The sequence below is a fragment of the Bombina bombina genome, chromosome 1 (genome assembly GCF_027579735.1).
Source record: "Bombina bombina isolate aBomBom1 chromosome 1, aBomBom1.pri, whole genome shotgun sequence".
In the NCBI taxonomy this organism is placed as follows: Eukaryota; Metazoa; Chordata; class Amphibia; order Anura; family Bombinatoridae; genus Bombina; species Bombina bombina.
In genome coordinates this window covers 76,242,553-76,257,798 of record NC_069499.1, presented here as the reverse complement: position 1 = coordinate 76,257,798, position 15,246 = coordinate 76,242,553, and the positions used below count along the sequence as shown (strand labels likewise).

The 15,246-nt window shown below is 38.5% G+C and overlaps 1 protein-coding gene across 1 annotated transcript in view; it reads right to left on the bottom strand.

Moving 5' to 3' along the window:
* The window catches only part of LOC128644855 (cholesterol 24-hydroxylase), a 49,137-nt gene extending 47,334 nt beyond the window's left edge, over nucleotides 1-1,803 (bottom strand). The window contains exon 1 of the mRNA XM_053697476.1: nucleotides 1,683-1,803. The gene's annotated coding sequence lies outside the window, so the exon portion shown is untranslated. The remainder of the gene's footprint in view (nucleotides 1-1,682) is intronic.
* Between the last annotated feature and the right edge of the window lie 13,443 nt (nucleotides 1,804-15,246).

Sequence of the window (15,246 nt, the reverse complement as noted above, 5' to 3'; positions counted from 1 at the left end):
TACCTCCCCCCCTCTCGTGATCATTAGTTAAAGGGACACTAAACCCAAATTTTTTCTTTCATGATTCAGATAAAGCATGCAATTTTAAGCAACGTTCTAATTTACTCCTATTATCAAATTTTCTTCGTTCTCTTGCTATATTTATTTAAAAAGCAGGAATATGATGCATAGGAACCGGCCCATTTTTGGTTGAGAACCTGGGTTATGCTTACTTATTGGAGGGTAAATGAAAGCATCAAATAAGCAAGCGCTATCCATGGTTCTGAACCTAAAATGGACTGGCTGCTAAGATTTACATTCCTGCTTTTAAAATAAAGATAGCAAGAGAACGAAGAAAAATTGATAATAGGAGTAAATTATAAAGTTGCGTAAAATTTCAGGCTCTATCTGAATCATGAAAGAAAAAAATTGGGTTCAGTGTCCCTTTAAAGCCAACCCCACCATTTTTCTGTAGCTTAGCTCCCTTTATTTTGTAAAGGGCGATCCCCCCTTCGCTGCCAGGCTGCCCACCTGCCTCCCCTACCGCACCTCCCGCCGGCACCAGCAGATGATCGTTACTGACGGTGACACACAGTGTCACAGTGTGTAGCGATCTGGCATCTACACTCATATGGAACCAGAGCACCAATCGTGCTCCGGTTCCATATGCGGACAGATGCCTGGAGTTCAGGAGTTCAGGAATTCCAGCTCTCGGCAGTAACTTAACAGCCAAGACTGCTGGATCTTCCTGAAGCTCAGATTAATATATACATCATGCAGTACTATAGGCAAAGTACCACATGACATATATATATATATATATATATGTCTTTTTGGGTGAAGGGGTTAAACAATAACATTATTGGAGTAGACTGTCCCTTTAAGTTTCTCCCCAATTCCCACTATTTTCCCTTGTTCCCTATAATAGTTTGTTAATTAATTAAATGACCACTCAATGCAGTAGAATTGTATAATTAACAAGTCCATAATAAAAAGACAATGCAATAACACTTACTCTGAATTTCAAATAAGCAGTAGAATTTTTTTTTTTTTTACATTTATTTTTTATCACATTTTCTGTCCCCCTTTATCATGTGACTGCCATCAGCCAATCACAAACTAGTATACGTATACCCTGTGAGCTTGTGCACATGCTCAGTAGGATCTTGTTTCCTGCAAAGTGTGAATATAAATTGGAAAGTGTCTTAAAACTGCATGTTCTTTCTGAATCATAAACGTTTGTTTTGACCTTAGTGTCCCTTTAAATTAAACTATTATCAGAATTGCATATTTCTTAAAGTGAAACAAATGGAGAGCAGTTAAAAATAGCCAAAAACCCCAATATTTTTAACTGATCTCCATTTGTTTAGATTGAAATAGTTTTTATTATTGTTGTACATTGTTAACAATACATAGGTCAGTTTGATGGAAAAAAAACAGTTGACAAATTTCAAACAAATATAAGCCATTTAACAGACTCTAATGGTCCACCGCTTCCTCCTTTTTAATGAGTTCTGTTAGTCACTCTTTACCATGTGTCATCAATCATAGCTCCTATTGAAGCCAACAAATATTTATTAAATTTTCCGTATCTAAACATATATAACAATCAACATATTTAACTAATGTAACCCCTATGCCAGTCAACTGCATAAATCATATTAATAAATTAACAATAAACGTTTTTTAACAGAACATCGTACCTTATGAACCTTCAGAGCGCACCTTCCAATCCCTCCCATCTTCTCCTATACTCATATCTTTGTCTCCCTCTGTCTCTCCTGTTATCTCGTCTTTATATTTGCTTCTCATTTAGTATCCAATAGAACCAAACTTGGTTGAAGACTTCAACTGTATCTTGTATGTAAGCAGCTGTCTGACACATGTCAAACATGTTCCTAATCCTTCCAAGTATCTCCCCCCTCTCTGGCGCTCCTAGTTTCCAGTGTTTTGCTATAGCTGTGCGGGTCACTGTACATAAGATTCTAATTAAAGGGACACTGTACCCAAATTTTTTCTTTTTTAATTCAGAAAGAGCATGCAATTTTAAGCAACTTTCTAATTTACTCCTATTATCAATTTTTCTTCGTTCTCTTGCTATCATTATTTGAAAAAGAAGGCATCTAAACTTTTTTTTGGTTTCAGTACTCTGGACAGCACTTTTTTATTGGTGGATAAATGTATCCACCAATCAGCAAGGACAACCCAGGTTGTTCACCAAAAATGGGCCGGCATCTAAACTTACATTCTTGAATTTCAAATAAAGATACAAAGAGAATGAAGAAAACTTGATAATAGGAGTAAATTAGAAAGTTGCTTAAAATTTCATGCTCAATCTGAATCACGAAAGAAAAATTTTGGGTACAGTGTCCCTTTAACTTATTTATTGGTGTGTTAAACCTCAAGTCATCGACGTTCAATAATGCCTGCATAGGTGTCAATATAACTTGATCCTCTAGTATGGTGGTTAACATCCTAGACAGGTCTAGCCAAACCCTCTGAATATTAGGGCATTCCCACCACATATGAAAATATGTACCTAATTGTGTGCAACCTCTATAACACTGTGTGGTGCCTCCCTTGACCATGTGCGCTGTTTTTAGAGGTGTCAAATACCAGCGAAAAGTTGTCTTTATATTGTTTTCCCTCAGATCCGCTCCCAGTAAGCCTCTAGCTGAGTTTAAAAAAATCTGGTTCCATGTTGTTAAGTCAAATGTTCTCTCTAAGTCCGCTTCCCATCGAAGAATGATAGGAGATTTTGTTGTTGTGTGTGATTCTTGGATGTGTAAATATAAATGTGATACCGCACTTCTCTGTCTAAACTCCGCACTGCACAACCTCTCAAAGATGGTTGTGCCTTTGGTCTCTATTCCAAACCTAAGATATGATGTAACAGCCAAAGCTATCTGTAAGTATAAAAACCAGGGAAGGCGTATCATTCCAAGTTTATCTTGGAGCTGTTGATACGTTATAATTTTCTTGTTGACCAAGAAGTCTGCTATTCTATATAAATCTTTGTGTGCCCATTTATCTATGAGGCGACTAGATTCTCTGGAAACTATATATTTTATGGGTCTTATTAAAGAATTAGCCGGTAAAAATGCATATTGTTTGTTGTATATTTCTAGTTGTTTGATCGTCGTCTTGGTAATTAGGTTCTGAGAAATCTTAAGTCTCTCATCAGTATTTTTACCCCATAGTATATCTCCAGGGTCATTATAGCCCCCTACGAGTGCTTCTAATTTAGGCCATAGTATGTCCTCCTGTCTTCTCCCTAAGAGAGAGTTTTGGGCCAGTCTAGCTGCCGAGTAGTAGTCCCTCAGATTTGGGAGTCCCACTCCCCCCAACTGTCTATGTCTAGTGAGTGTGTCGTGGGGTATCCTTGCGTGTCTAGACCCTCTAAGATATTTATGAAGGTCTGTTTGGAGAGCTTTCAGGTCAGATTTATCTATGCTTATGGGTAAGGTACGGAACAAATACAGGAGTCTCGGGAGTACCGTCATCTTAATTGACGAGAGCCTCCCATACCAGGAGAAGTTATAACTCTTCCATTTCTGCAAATCAGCTCTAATCGACTTAAACATGGGTATATAGTTAGCTTTATATAGGTGAGAAGAGTGTGTCGTTAACTTTATCCCCAAATATTTCAAATCACTTTTCACCCAGTCAAAATCAAAATTTGTGTCAATCAATTTAATGGTCTGCTTTGGTAAGTTTAATGGGAGTGCTTCGCATTTGTCTAGATTTAATTTGTATCCCGAAACGTCCGAAAATTGTTGTATGATGTCATATATGTGAGGGAGAGAAATGAGTGGTTTTGTTACTGTCAGCAGCACATCGTCCGCAAATAGTGCAATTTTGTGCTGGGACTGCTGTATTTGCAAGCCAGTAATGATTGGGGAGTTTCTTATGTTTGCAGCTAATGGCTCGATGCAGAGCGCAAAAAGGAGGGGTGAAAGTGGGCAACCCTGTCTTGTGTCATTGAGAATTTTAAAAGTTGCAGATTGGTGTCCTATTGCTCTGATATATGCTGTTGGTGTTGAATATAAGCTTTTCATTGCTTTCATGAAAGACCCCGTAAATCCCATCTTTATCAGTACCGTGTTCATGTATACCCAGTCCACTCTATCGAACGCCTTCTCCGCATCCAATGACAGGATCAGAGAAGGTGTCCGCTCGCGCTGTAAGTAGTCTATAACCGTAATCATTCGTCTGATCTTGTCTGGAGCCTCTCTATTTTTTACAAAGTTACAAAGCCAACCTGATCTGGATGTATGATAGAGGGTAAGATATGTTTCAGGCGATTGGCAAGTATTTTGGTCAAGATTTTCATATCCTGGTTTATTAAAGATATGGGTCTATAATTTGAGCACAGCGAAGCATTTCTACCTTTTTTGGGTATTACAATTATCTTGGCTTGTAGGAGGTCAGCGGGTATAGGCTGGCCCTCCAGTACATGGTTGGCAAATTTAACTATGTGGGGGGTCAATAGCTGTTTAAAAAGCCTATAGTATTCCCCCGGGAATCCATCCGGCCCCGGGGCTTTGCCTGGTTTGAGCTCCTTTATGGCCAACACCACTTCAGCATGTGTAACAGCTGAGTTTAACTGGTCTCGATCTTCCTCAGTTAATTGTGGTAGCTTCGCGGAGTTCAAAAACCTCTCGAGAATAGTCTGTGTTTGGGTGCTGTGTTGGACTTTCTCCCCATCATATAGCTTTTTATAGTAGTCTGCAAAAGTGTTCACAATTTCTTGTGGGTGAGATGTGATATTGCCTGATGTGTTCTGTATATGTGGAATGGACATTGACTGGTACTCCTCTCTAATTTTTTTAGCTAAATACCTATCAGGCTTATTTGCATAGATAAAATAATTAGCTTTAAGTCTCTGGGCTGCCCTAATAGAATTATCGTTTAATAATGTTAGTAGATCTGCCTTCTTTTGGTTTAGGGAGTTCAATATATTTTGGGAGCCAGTCTGTTTATGTTCCTTTTCTAAAAGATTAATGTCTTGTTGGAGCTGCAGATAGCGAATGTTAGCCTGTTTTTTGTAATTTGTTTTTTCTTTTATTAATAGTCCTCTGAATACTGATTTGTGGGCTGCCCACACTGAGATAGGGTTTGTTGTGGAGTCTGTATTGATTCTCCAGTAGTCACTCATGTCTTTTAGTAATCTGTCTTTTGTGGTAGGGTGTTTCAGGCAGGTCGGGTCGAAAGTCCAAGTTTTGGTTCCGTTTGGTTTTGTTCCGTTTGGTTTTTTTCAATGAATTATTCCTCTTGAATTATATTCACAATTATGAGTAACTGCAACTAAGTACGTAACAAATAATAAGTTTAGTAAAGCTTAAAGGGGCAGTCAAGTCAAAATTAAAAGGACAGGAAAACCAACATTTTTCTGATTCAGATAGAACATACAATTTTAAACAACTTTCCAATTTACTTCTATTAGCAAATTTGCTTCATTCTCTTGATATCCTTTCCTGAGGGAACAGCATTGCACTACTGGCAGCTAGATGAACTCATCTAGTTAGCCAATCACAAGAGACAAATGTGTGCAGGCTCCAATTAGCAGCAGCTCCCACTAGTGTAGGATATGTGCGTATTCATTTTCAACAAGGGATTCCAAGAGAATAAAGCACATTTGAAAATAGAAGTGAATTTAAGTGTCTTAAAATTACATGCTCTATCTGAATCATGTAAGTTTAATTTTGACTTTCCTATCCCTTTAAACTTTCATGATTCAGATAGGTGCATGCAATTTTAAACAACTTTCCAATTTACTTTTATCATCAAATTTGCTTTATTCTCTTGGTATTCTTTGTTGAAGGCTAAACCAAGATAGGCTCATATGCTAATTTATAAGCCCTTAAAGGCTGCCTCTTATCTTGGTTCATTCTGACAGTTTTTCACAGTTAGACAGCGCTTGTTCATGTGTGCCATATAGAGTTACCTATGAGTCAGCACTAATTGGCTAAAATGCAAGTCTGTCAAAAGAACTGAAATATGGGGGCAGTCTGCAGAGGCTTAGATACAAGGTAATCACAGAGGGGAAAAGTATATTTTTATAATAGTGTTGATTGTGCAAAACTGGTGAATGAACAATAAATGGATTATCTATCTTTTTAATTCTTTCACTACCGGGACTTTTAGAGAAAATCTTGCCCAAAATACCAGATAATTTTTTAGCATTGTTGCTATCATTCCATTTAAACAGAAATAGAGCCTTGTTTTTTTTTATTTACCTGTCAAAACTATATATATATATTTTAAGTAGACAACCCAAGGTATTGATCTAGGCTCACTTTGGTATGTTTCAAGCCACCATTTCACTGCCAAATGCAATCAAATAAAAAAAAAATTTGTTAACTTTTTCACAAACTTTTGGTTTCTCACTGAAATTGTTTACATACCGCTTGTGCAATCATGGCACAAATGGTTGTAAAGGCTTCTCTTGGATCCCCTTTGTTCAGAAATAGCTGACATATTTGGCTTTACCATTGCTTTTTGGTAATTAGAAGGCCGCTAATTGCAGCTGCGCACTACACTTCTATTTATCCCGGCAGTGAAGGGGTTGATTAGGTAGCTTGTAAGGTTAATTTTAGCTTTAGTGTAGAGAGTACCATCCCCCCTGAAACTTGCCACCCACCGATCCCTACCTGATCCCACCCAAACAGCTCTCTTCCCCCCCTCACCCCCATCTTAGGTACTGGCAAACAGTTTGCCAGTATTAAAATTCAAGGCATTTTTTATTAAATATTTTTTATTTTATTTTTATATTTTCTGCAGTGTAGGGTCCCCCTTTACCCTCCAACCTTCCTGATCCCACCAAACAGCATTCTCTAACCCTCCCCCCTCTAACTAGTGCCGCCATCTTAGGTACTGGCAGCTGTCTGCCAGTACCTATAAAATGTGTGTGTGTATATATATATATATATATATATTATTTTATTTAATTATTTTCTTTTACTATTTTCTGTAGTTCCCCTACCTCCCCCCCTCTCGTGATCATTAGTTAAAGGGACACTAAACCCACATTTTTTCTTTCATGATTCAGATAAAGCATGCAATTTTAAGCAACGTTCTAATTTACTCCTATTATCAAATTGTCTTCGTTCTCTTGCTATATTTATTTAAAAAGCAGGAATATGATGCATAGGAACCGGCCCATTTTTGGTTGAGAACCTGGGTTATGCTTACTTATTGGAGGGTAAATGAAAGCATCAAATAAGCAAGCGCTATCCATGGTTCTGAACCTAAAATAGACTGGCTGCTAAGATTTACATTCCTGCTTTTAAAATAAAGATAGCAAGAGAACGAAGAAAAATTGATAATAGGAGTAAATTATAAAGTTGCGTAAAATTTCAGGCTCTATCTGAATCATGAAAGAAAAAAATTGGGTTCAGTGTCCCATTAAAGCCAACCCCACCATTTTTCTGTAGCTTAGCTCCCTTTATTTTGTAAAGGGCGATCCCCCCTTCGCTGCCAGGCTGCCCACCTGCCTCCCCTACCGCACCTCCCGCCGGCACCAGCAGATGATCGTTACTGACGGTGACACACAGTGTCACAGTGTGTAGCGATCTGGCATCTACACTCATATGGAACCAGAGCACCAATCGTGCTCCGGTTCCATATGCGGACAGATGCCTGGAGTTCAGGAGTTCAGGAATTCCAGCTCTCGGCAGTAACTTAACAGCCGAGACTGCTGGATCTTCCTGAAGCTCAGATTAATATATACATCATGCAGTACTATAGGCAAAGTACCACATGACATATATATATATATATGTCTTTTTGGGTGAAGGGGTTAAACAATAACATTATTGGAGTAGACTGTCCCTTTAAGTTTCTCCCCAATTCCCACTATTTTCCCTTGTTCCCTATAATAGTTTGTTAATTAATTAAATGACCACTCAATGCAGTAGAATTGTATAATTAACAAGTCCATAATAAAAAGACAATGCAATAACACTCTGAATTTCAAATAAGCAGTAGAATTTTTTTTTTTTTGACATTTATTTTTTATCACATTTTCTGTCCCCCTTTATCATGTGACTGCCATCAGCCAATCACAAACTAGTATAGTATACCCTGTGAGCTTGTGCACATGCTCAGTAGGATCTTGTTTCCCGCAAAGTGTGAATATAAATTGGAAAGTGTCTTAAAACTGCATGTTCTTTCTGAATCATAAACGTTTGTTTTGACCTTAGTGTCCCTTTAAATTAAACTATTATCAGAATTGCATATTTCTTAAAGTGAAACAAATGGAGAGCAGTTAAAAATAGCCAAAAACCCCAATATTTTTAACTGATCTCCATTTGTTTAGATTGAAATAGTTTTTATTATTGTTGTACATTGTTAACAATACATAGGTCAGTTTGATGGAAAAAAAACAGTTGACAAATTTCAAACAAATATAAGCCATTTAACAGACTCTAATGGTCCACCGCTTCCTCCTTTTTAATGAGTTCTGTTAGTCACTCTTTACCATGTGTCATCAATCATAGCTCCTATTGAAGCCAACAAATATTTATTAAATTTTCCGTATCTAAACATATATAACAATCAACATATTTAACTAATGTAACCCCTATGCCAGTCAACTGCATAAATCATATTAATAAATTAACAATAAACGTTTTTTAACAGAACATCGTACCTTATGAACCTTCAGAGCGCACCTTCCAATCCCTCCCATCTTCTCCTATACTCATATCTTTGTCTCCCTCTGTCTCTCCTGTTATCTCGTCTTTATATTTGCTTCTCATTTAGTATCCAATAGAACCAAACTTGGTTGAAGACTTCAACTGTATCTTGTATGTAAGCAGCTGTCTGACACATGTCAAACATGTTCCTAATCCTTCCAAGTATCTCCCCCCTCTCTGGCGCTCCTAGTTTCCAGTGTTTTGCTATAGCTGTGCGGGTCACTGTACATAAGATTCTAATTAAAGGGACACTGTACCCAAATTTTTTCTTTTTTAATTCAGAAAGAGCATGCAATTTTAAGCAACTTTCTAATTTACTCCTATTATCAATTTTTCTTCGTTCTCTTGCTATCATTATTTGAAAAAGAAGGCATCTAAACTTTTTTTTGGTTTCAGTACTCTGGACAGCACTTTTTTATTGGTGGATGAATGTATCCACCAATCAGCAAGGACAACCCAGGTTGTTCACCAAAAATGGGCCGGCATCTAAACTTACATTCTTGAATTTCAAATAAAGATACAAAGAGAATGAAGAAAACTTGATAATAGGAGTAAATTAGAAAGTTGCTTAAAATTTCATGCTCAATCTGAATCACGAAAGAAAAATTTTGGGTACAGTGTCCCTTTAACTTATTTATTGGTGTGTTAAACCTCAAGTCATCGACGTTCAATAATGCCTGCATAGGTGTCAATATAACTTGATCCTCTAGTATGGTGGTTAACATCCTAGACTGTTTTTAGAGGGGTCAAATACCAGCGAAAAGTTGTCTTTATATTGTTTTCCCTCAGATCCGCTCCCAGTAAGCCTCTAGCTGAGTTTAAAAAAATCTGGTTCCATGTTGTTAAGTCAAATGTTCTTTCTAAGTCCGCTTCCCATCGAAGAATGATAGGAGATTTTGTTGTTGTGTGTGATTCTTGGATGTGTAAATATAAATGTGATACCGCACTTCTCTGTCTAAACTCCGCACTGCACAACCTCTCAAAGATGGTTGTGCCTTTGGTCTCTATTACAAACCTAAGATATGATGTAACAGCCGAAGCTATCTGTAAGTATAAAAACCAGGGAAGGCGTATCATTCCAAGTTTATCTTGGAGCTGTTGATACGTTATAATTTTCTTGTTGACCAAGAAGTCTGCTATTCTATATAAATCTTTGTGTGCCCATTTATCTATGAGGCGACTAGATTCTCTGGAAACTATATATTTTATGGGTCTTATTAAAGAATTAGCCGGTAAAAATGCATATTGTTTGTTGTATATTTCTAGTTGTTTGATCGTCGTCTTGGTAATTAGGTTCTGAGAAATCTTAAGTCTCTCATCAGTATTTTTACCCCATAGTATATCTCCAGGGTCATTATAGCCCCCTACGAGTGCTTCTAATTTAGGCCATAGTATGTCCTCCTGTCTTCTCCCTAAGAGAGAGTTTTGGGCCAGTCTAGCTGCCGAGTAGTAGTCCCTCAGATTTGGGAGTCCCACTCCCCCCAACTGTCTATGTCTAGTGAGTGTGTCGTGGGGTATCCTTGCGTGTCTAGACCCTCTAAGATATTTATGAAGGTCTGTTTGGAGAGCTTTCAGGTCAGATTTATCTATGCTTATGGGTAAGGTACGGAACAAATACAGGAGTCTCGGGAGTACCGTCATCTTAATTGACGAGAGCCTCCCATACCAGGAGAAGTTATAACTCTTCCATTTCTGCAAATCAGCTCTAATCGACTTAAACATGGGTATATAGTTAGCTTTATATAGGTGAGAAGAGTGTGTCGTTAACTTTATCCCCAAATATTTCAAATCACTTTTCACCCAGTCAAAATCAAAATTTGTATCAATCAATTTAATGGTCTGCTTTGGTAAGTTTAATGGGAGTGCTTCGCATTTGTCTAGATTTAATTTGTATCCCGAAACGTCCGAAAATTGTTGTATGATGTCATATATGTGAGGGAGAGAAATGAGTGGTTTTGTTACTGTCAGCAGCACATCGTCCGCAAATAGTGCAATTTTGTGCTGGGACTGCTGTATTTGCAAGCCAGTAATGATTGGGGAGTTTCTTATGTTTGCAGCTAATGGCTCGATGCAGAGCGCAAAAAGGAGGGGTGAAAGTGGGCAACCCTGTCTTGTGCCATTGAGAATTTTAAAAGTTGCAGATTGGTGTCCTATTGCTCTGATATATGCTGTTGGTGTTGAATATAAGCTTTTCATTGCTTTCATGAAAGACCCCGTAAATCCCATCTTTATCAGTACCGTGTTCATGTATACCCAGTCCACTCTATCGAACGCCTTCTCCGCATCCAATGACAGGATCAGAGAAGGTGTCCGCTCGCGCTGTAAGTAGTCTATAACTGTAATCATTCGTCTGATGTTGTCTGGAGCCTCTCTATTTTTTACAAAGCCAACCTGATCTGGATGTATGATAGAGGGTAAGATATGTTTCAGGCGATTGGCAAGTATTTTGGTCAAGATTTTCATATCCTGGTTTATTAAAGATATGGGTCTATAATTTGAGCACAGCGAAGCATTTCTACCTTTTTTGGGAATTACAATTATCTTGGCTTGTAGGAGGTCAGCGGGTATAGGCTGGCCCTCCAGTACATGGTTGGCAAATTTAACTATGTGGGGGGTCAATAGCTGTTTAAAAAGCCTATAGTATTCCCCCGGGAATCCATCCGGCCCCGGGGCTTTGCCTGGTTTGAGCTCCTTTATGGCCAACACCACTTCAGCATGTGTAACAGCTGAGTTTAACTGGTCTCGATCTTCCTCAGTTAATTGTGGTAGCTTCGCGGAGTTCAAAAACCTCTCGAGAATAGTCTGTGTTTGGGTGCTGTGTTGGACTTTCTCCCCATCATATAACTTTTTATAGTAGTCTGCAAAAGTGTTGGTGAGATGTGATATTGCCTGATGTGTTCTGTATATGTGGAATGGACATTGACTGGTACTCCTCTCTAATTTTTTTAGCTAAATACCTATCAGGCTTATTTGCATAGATAAAATAATTAGCTTTAAGTCTCTGGGCTGCCCTAATAGAATTATCGTTTAATAATGTTAGTAGATCTGCCTTCTTTTGGTTTAGGGAGTTCAATATATTTTGGGAGCCAGTCTGTTTATGTTCCTTTTCTAAAAGATTAATGTCTTGTTGGAGCTGCAGATAGCGAATGTTAGCCTGTTTTTTTGTAATTTGTTTTTTCTTTTATTAATAGTCCTCTGAATACTGATTTGTGGGCTGCCCACACCGAGATAGGGTTTGTTGTGGAGTCTGTATTGATTCTCCAGTAGTCACTCATGTCTTTTAGTAATCTGTCTTTTGTGGTAGGGTGTTTCAGGCAGGTCGGGTCGAAAGTCCAAGTTTTGGTTCCGTTTGGTTCCATAAGGGATCCCAGGAGAAGCTGTTTAATAGAATGGTCCGACCAAACACAAGTGTGTATGTGTGCCTCGCGTAGTGTAGGTTGCAATATTTGACTTGTGAAAACATAATCAATTTTCGTGTAGCATTTATGCGCTGAGGAGTAATAAGTTGTATCAGTAGTATCGCCGTACAGTGTGACCCATGTATCTTGTAACCCGTGTGGCCGGAATAGTTCACCAACCTTCCTAGCTATGCTTTGTTGTCTTATTTTCTTTTTTGAAATGTTCCCTGTCGTCGCGCTCCCTAATGCTACAAGGTCTATATTGAAATCCCCCGCCAATATGATTCTCGATCTGGACCAGTTGGTAAGCAAATTAGTTATACATCTAAAGAATGGTTCTTGTTGCTCATTGGGTGCATAGATATTGCATAGGAGTACTTCAGTCCCCTGTATATTCCCCCTCACTATTAGATAGCAGCCCTCATTATCTTTCACTGTGTCTTTGTGTTCAAAACCCAAGGATGAGTGAATCAATATAGAGACTCCCCTAGTTTTAGTGTTAGCGGTAGAATGAAAGTGCTGCGAATATTCTTTGGACCAATATTTGGGTATTTGTGTTTTCAGAAAGTGAGTCTCCTGTAAGAATAAGATATTTGCTTGAAGCTTTCTATATTGTGTTAGTGCAGTCCTCCTTTTTATGTCTGAATTAAGGCCTCTCACATTATGTGAAATCAAGTTTACTCCAGGAAAGTGTAGTTTTTCAGCCATAACAATGTTTCAGTAAAATAAAGCATACATCAGTATATAACCATCTCTTCTCATTATTTAGGTAACCTGAAGTGTCAGATTCTGTGCTATTCTGTAAGTCCATTCCTACAGTCCCTGTATTTTTAACCTCGGTATAGCGCCCCAAAAAGGTGTTAACGAAGATGCAGTTGACTTGGCACAAAACAAACCAATTAAATAACATAACAAAACTTACATAATCCTGTAATAAAAAACAGTAATAACAATACAAAATTTCCCTAATTTGCATTGGTATAACATATAAACAGTGATACTTTGTAGCTCATAATATTACCCTTGTTTACCATAGGTGGTAGTGGATGAAGAATAATAAAATTGAAGAGCAGTGTTAGGTTAACAAAATAATCTATGTATATAGAGTAAGTTCTAGTGGTTTCAGCTCACCATCCACGACAGTCTAAGTATATTGCATATAATTTTCAAAATACATCTCTGATAGTGTTTTAGAAAAGAGTCTCACCAATCTCCTAAATTCGATCTGCCACCAATAAAGTTCCAGTCAGATAAGGAATCATATCTTGGATCGTTTATTATTCACTTTAATCCAACTGGATCTCTTGAGAGGATGTGTTGAGATTTGTGTCCCTCTCTTCTCTCCGAGATCGGGGTCAGGCGGTATGTCCGGTGCTTCGATACCTAGGGTCCTACAAGCCCCAGGAATCTCCTGTATTGTCTTGATTGAAGTTATCTTACCATCTTTAAGTATGTTAAGGGCAAATGGAAAACCCCAGCGATATGTGATCTGGCGTTTTCTGAGCAATGAGGTTAGTGGTCGAAGTTTGCTTCGTCGTTGTAGTGTTTTCACACACAGATCCTGAAAGAATTGCACCACGTTCCCCTGGTATTTAAATGTAGGGTTCTTCCGAGATGCATTCAAGATTTTCTCTTTATCAAGAAACCTGAGGAATTTGATGATCACATCCCTTGGTGGCATATCTTTCTGCGGTCTGGCCCTGAGTGCTCTGTGGGCCCTCTCGATATGGTATTCTGTGTCATCTGTAGCCACTGTGATAGCTTTAAAGAGGCCTTGCAAATAAGACAAAAGGTCAGCTGGTCCAATCGATTCCGGTATACCCTTTATCCGGAGGTTCGACCTCCTAGTGCGATTCTCAATGTCCTCCATTTTGTCTTGGAGGTCATCTATTTGTTGTTGTTGGAGGGAGATTGTTTGCGACATAACAGCTACATTTTCCTCAATATCTTCCTTGTCATTTTCTAGGGCTTCCACCCTGTTTCCCATTTCAAGCATTTCGTTTTTGATATCTGTTAGACTGGAAATCACTGTAGTATGTAGACTATCAATTTTATCCCAGAGCTTTTCAAAATTTGATGCAATGTCCTGCTTTGACACTAGCATACTGAGGTCTGCTTTGGTTACCGGTGTTTGATCGTCTGTAGGCTTGCTTTGTTCAGATTCTAAATCAGAATCCTCTTCTGCCTCCATTGTGGTAGTTTCTAGCTGTTTATGGGCTGCATTGGATCTAAGAAATGTATCCATAGATGTAAGCTTATTGAGTTTGTCAGTTTTTTGAAACCTTCTGGTAAACATTATGAATCAGGCCAGGAGCGCAGGCAGCCTTGCTCGTTTCTGTGCAGAATGATGAATATATATATCTTTTTGTACCCTCAGACGCTACTGCCAAGAGACAGTGTCCCATTTATTGTGAGTAAATTTGTGGATTAGTTCTCCTTTGCATAAACACCAGTGAGGTTTATCATAGCTGCCAGCTGTGTTTCTGTTCAGGTATTTCCTTGATAGTTTACTTTCTGCCGATGTGTGTGGTTCTTGCAGCTTGCTTTCTATATCATCACTATCGCATCTACATAGTTTGTAATCTTTTCATTGAGGTATTCTAGCCATGGTGTGCAAAATCAAGAATATAGGTCTCAATGATCATCAGAGACTAAGCTCGCCAGCCTGAGAGATGTTTATGTGCGTATCTTGGCGCTCTTTCTGTAGTGCTTCACCATTATTTTTTGTATCCCCCTCTTGTGGTTTGTGTTCCCTTTAAACCCGGTTACCTCTTGTACGGATTTTGCATCCTGATGTCATATCGAGCAGTGGAATCAGAACCACCAACAGTCATTCCTTTTCTACTTCGAGAGAGATAATAGTTAGCTGCGCGTGGCCTCCAAGATGGCGTCCGCTGTATATATTCGTGCCGTGTAAAGTTGCTATCGGGCGGTTTTCTTCACTTTTTCTTAGAGATTTTCCCTCCGGATTGTAACCGGGAACTGTACCACCAACCGCAGTGCCTTGTTAGCCTCTTGATGTGAAGTTATACGGCATTATTCACCTATTTTGCTGTATCACATACCTGAGCTCAGCTCTCACACATCCATCCGTGTGTGCTGCTAGGCTCCGCCGATCTCCATTTGTTTAAAGGGACACTCAAGTCAAAATTAAACTTTCATGATTCAAT